Source organism: Mya arenaria, chromosome 15 (genome assembly GCF_026914265.1).
Source record: "Mya arenaria isolate MELC-2E11 chromosome 15, ASM2691426v1".
NCBI classification, from domain to species: Eukaryota; Metazoa; Mollusca; class Bivalvia; order Myida; family Myidae; genus Mya; species Mya arenaria.
Genome location: NC_069136.1, coordinates 48,073,527 through 48,078,956, shown reverse-complemented (window position 1 = coordinate 48,078,956; position 5,430 = coordinate 48,073,527). Strand labels below are relative to the sequence as shown.

Below are 5,430 nucleotides of genomic sequence, written 5' to 3'. Positions count from 1 at the left end.
AAAGCCATTAAAACCTTTGCTTTTCCGTATTTTAAAGAGACTATACACCAGATTGGCACCAAAACAAGTTTTTTTCTGTAACGAATCTCAGGACAGTTATTTAATAAAATGTTTTACTCTTATCATAATTGTAAAAAATACCGAAATGTAAAAAAATATCGGCTCGGAGACCAGGTTCGTACCGGTGTCGCCAAAATTGCAATCCAGTGTTGTATCATCTGTGCTACGAAGGCTTACCCTAAACGGTTGGAATATTTAAGCTATACATCTAACTTGGTAATATCACGTGATAAAAGACTGCGAAAAATAAATTGATTGTAAACTATGAGGAACTTCAGTTAGCAAGTTTCAATGAATTATACACATCGATACCAAGTTTATGTCAGTTTTCGACAAAATATATATAATGATTATTTGGACAATTGAATGAAATATGCATGGACCGAAATGATTTGTCATTGACATTGGATGCCCTTGAGGCAGTTTAAAGAGTATGACCATTTCAAAGTGTGAGGATAGTAGGTACAGTTTTTAATCATGTTCAGATGATGACTGATATTTACAGATAAAATGTATCCTCTTAGCAGCAGGGAATAAGTAAATAAGACAAAATTTAATGATGAATATGAATAATGACATGATGACCTTTGATTTTATGACCCCAAAATTTTCACTGGTCACTACCAACCTAAATGTCAAGTTTGAGGGCCATGGATGCATGCATTGTCAAGTTATCACACAGACAGGCCTTTTGCAATTCCATGAATTGTCGAGTTTGCCTTTAAGGTCACAGTGACCTTGGCCTTTGACCCAATTTCCCCTAAATCAATAGCGGTCATCTACTATTCAGGTCCAACTTCCAAGTCAAGTTTGAGGGCCATGGGTGCAGGCATTGTTTAGTTATCAATCGGACAAATTTTTATCAATCAAGATCCCTGTGACCGACATGTGCAAAGCAATATACACCTCTTCTTCGAAGGGGGGCATAATTATTTTGCTTGACATGATAAAGCTACGCAAGATGTAGAGAAAAACTGTTTGTCCATTTACAACGTACGTGTGTAAAATCCTCCTTAAATTTAATATTATCTCCAAAACTAAAGCTTCCTTTAATTGCAATGACTCTTTATTTTTAAAACCTTAACTTATACAATTATTGTCAAACTTAATCACTGAGAAGAAAAATTACGAAACAAAACATGTTTGTGAATTAAGCTCATTACTATTCAAATATTTTATTTAGTGCATTGATAATAGTCCATGCATGCATTTATTTATTCACTGGCTAAAACAATGAGGTGTCAACAGGGGATGCCTCCGACCCTGTGAAACTGGTGCATAAAGGTATAGGAACATAATCGTAATCTATCTGATGCACTACTAAATTGATCATTCATATTTACATCAAGATACTATTCAAACGTTAATGTGCCTCTTCAATTATTGAATGGTATCAGTCCAATATTGTACATATTGGTCATAAAGTCGTTATTTTAATAATGCAAAACATATTTTCTCAAACTAAATTGGCTACATATCTAGATCAGATACAAATAAAGCTCTAAAACCGTACATGAAAAGAACAATCAGTAAACAATCTAAATTGAATCTCAAGTTTGTAACGAGCGCTTTGTAAAAAACAATCGTCATGGCTTTGTAACAAATGTTCCGTATTAAATAAACATTTAAACATCCAACCCATATCTCAAAATTGATTCAAAAAGGGGATCGAACCCTCTACCTCCCGTTTACTAGACAGGCGCTCTAGCCACTGGGCTATGGAGCCATATCTCTGTCACTTAAGTTATAAAATATATTGTTTATTTCATCAGTTTTACGAATATAAATGTCAAATCAAATAGTAATAATTTTGCAAATCAATACCCAAATAGAAGGAAAGTTACATTTGTAATGCAGATTTGCATTGTCCATCATAGACAACATAAATTAGTTGAAAATAATAAAATTTGGCTTATCCTAATTTTGTAAAACTATATTGTATTAAGGTATATATACAATGTTTAAGTTCAATTGTAATACTTGTTATAAATGAGCGACTTAGCAATCTAGATTTAGAGTGTTGATTTTGTATAACAAGTTGGGATGCAAACGAATGACAAAACTGATATTCAAATATTCGGTAATTCTTTCGATCGAATATTCGAATATTCGATTACCAAAGAACATCGTTTAGTCTATTTAAGTCTATTATTATTAGTCGCTAAAGTTATAGCCGGGGCATTTTAAACCTTCTTTGACGTAGCCAGTACGCGTTGCGGACCCAGATATTCCACAAATGAGCCACTGAAATTCCTCAGTTTCAGAAAGGCAAAAGCAATACATTATGAACAAACAAAAAGCAACATCGAATAACTTCAATTCCACTGCCGTCATAGTTGTAAACAATGTGATTTTAGATGGATTCCTGGTCAAATGGCGTTATGGAAACAGTTTAAAGCACATACATGTAACTACATTTTTGTAGGTCATGTCATTCATTTCATCACAGCGACTTGAGCTATGTTGTACAGCTTAATTTGCTGCCAAGACAGCACATTGGTGTGTAATCCGATTCCTTAAAAGGCATTTAAATTTACCGAAAATAATTGACATTTTCATGTCATTGTAAAACTACGGAGACATTTTTTAGTACCCGACGATATATCCCTAAATGACATATGACGTGTGTTTAGTATATTGTCATCAGGTCATTCACACCTCTGGCAATATGGGCCAGTTGGTGTTAAAACAAGACAAACGAACTTTATACACAACAACAGAGTTGAAGGCAAAAAAACAATTATATTTATTCAACAAAAAAAAGAATATTCGAAAACCGATTTTGACATTCGAATACCAAACGTTAGATCGAATATTCGAATATTCGAATATTTGTTTTCATCCCTAATAACAAGTAATCATTGCGACAGGTTAAATTTGTCACGACATGTTAAACTGTTATAAATACTTGTCCATTGTCATTTGAAGAATGTTTTTGCATCGTATTTTACAAGCCCTGTTCATTTTACCAGACTAATTGCACATCCTAATAATATCTGGTTCTTTTCCGTCACTTTTTGACATCAACTACTGCTGCCATGGCGACTGTAGAGTAGATATATAATACAAATAGTAAATCATACCGAGTGTTTTGTACCTATAGTGAAAATATGCAAAAAATAGTTTGTCGTAAATGTATTGTTGTTAGGAACAATTTACTGTCAACATATGCCAAAGAAAACTACACAAAATATATTTCTAAGATATTATTATTTATCATATAGTTCATCTGTCTGCAGCAGGGAAAGTTCACATTTAATGTCATTCAGTTTGGTCCTTATTTCCTGCTTTTATTTTGTGTTCTTTGGTATGTATGATATGATAAACATTCTGGTTATTGGACTTTTATATTGTTTTGTTCATTGAGGACAAACTTAAAATGGGAACATCTGTACTATATGAAAACAAAAGAAAGCAAGTGGGAAGTATCCGGGACCAGCGCCACCAACGCTGATTACGAACAGTCCCAATACTTACGTGCAAAACTACAGAAACAAGCTCAGTAGCAAAACGTTTAAACATAAACACGGTTTAATGGCACTGGGTAAACGCCAATGACATAGAACACAAAAACAAACAATCTCACAGAAGAAACAGGGAACAACAGCACAAAAATCCACAGACAGTAAAGTGCCAGTCCAAGTTCAGACTCATTCCACTTTTATTTAAACAGGGTGAGAACATAATCGTAATGCTAGATTAGGCAATACTGAATTTATTATTCATATTTGCATCAAGATACTAATCAATCATAATGTGTCGATTAATTTGTGAATGATTTTAGTCAACTATTGAACATATTGGTCATACAATTGGTCGCTAATGCAAAACATATTTGCTCAAAACTAAATTCGTTACATATCTAGATCAGATAAACAGAGCTCTTTAACCGCACATGAAAAGAACAACTATGAATCATTTGACAATCGTAACTCAATCTCGAGTTTAAAATGAACGCTTTGTACTAAAAATATCGACATGGCTTTGAAACAAATGTTCCATACTAAATATATATTTTAACATCCAACCCATATCTCAAAATTGATTCAAAAAGGCTCCAGTGGGGATCGAACCCACGACGTCCTGTATACTAGACAGGCGCTCTAGCCATTGAGCTATGGAGCCATATGTTTGAAATATAACTTAAGTTATTATCTTTATTTGATCAGTTTTATGAAAATAAATGTTAGATCAAATAATAATAATAATCAGCAAATTTCTTAATCAATACTCAACTAGGAGGAAAGCTACATTGCAATGAAGATTTGCATTGTCGAGTCTTTAGACTGAACTGAGTTTTGAGACTGTCCGTAATTATGACCCCTGAATCTAAATCTATGCAAAACCCTTTTAAGTGCATATAATGCACCCCTCAAATGTACACCGGGGATAGTGGGGGAAATGGGCCTTGTTCTTACCTTCTCGGTGGCCCCGCAGTGCCGAGTAAATGTGGTGGTTTTGTTTTCGCGCCGAAAATAGCGGAGCATGGGCCTTACCTATGATGTCCCAGGCGTGCGGGGGTATTTTAGCAGCAGTTTGTCCCTGTAGGGCGGGGAATTTACCTTGGATCGACTGGACCCAAAGTCAAAGTCCCCGCTATTCCACGGACCTGGGGACCGTGGTAACAATTAACACGTGCATAAATAAACAAAGAAACACTGTCGATTAAAATTGACAGCATTAAAAAAGAACGATTATAATTTTTTAATTGTTCAGACACTTCAGAAAGTTTCAATTCTGTGCCCCTAAACTAAACCAGACAAAATTATGGCCCACATTTTAGATTACAGTTGGCAAGCACATAAAAACTACCATTATGATTTTGCAATGATTGAACCTTAGAAAGTTCTATTTTTTTGTGTCACTAAACTACACCAAAGGGGTCTGATGTTATACGTGTCAGCCTTTCACCAAAGAGGTTGAGTTTGATCACCAAGTGTGTTCATGCCATGTTTAAGGGTTTTCATGTTCTCATGACACTATTTTGCACCGTAAAATGTGAAAATATGTGATTTCTTTGTACTGATTCAGATACTTTACGAACAATTTTCTATGATTTGTTAAGTACATGGTGCAGACGTTCTTTAAAAATTCGTTATAAGAGTACCGCATGTGCTTGGATTTATATGGATTTATACGTAGGACACGTCGCAGTACAAGAACAACAAATCTAGTTATTGGAGTTGCTGCGAAATGTTACATGTACTGTACGCATACATTTAAGTACACGTTAATGTCACGGTTTAGGCTGAAAGTCGTTTGCGAAATGTAACTGAATATTTGCTGCCTGATAGTCACATCAACCACTTTCCTCGTGATGTCGTACATGCCTTTCTTAACTAGTACAATGTCCTGTTAATTATGAGAGTG

General features: G+C 34.6%; 1 non-coding gene across 1 annotated transcript; it reads right to left on the bottom strand.

Moving 5' to 3' along the window:
• Positions 1-4,112: 4,112 nt before the first annotated feature.
• Trnat-agu (transfer RNA threonine (anticodon AGU)) lies at positions 4,113-4,185 on the bottom strand. Its single transcript has one exon. It is a non-coding gene; the product is annotated as a tRNA-Thr (tRNA).
• Positions 4,186-5,430: the final 1,245 nt, after the last annotated feature.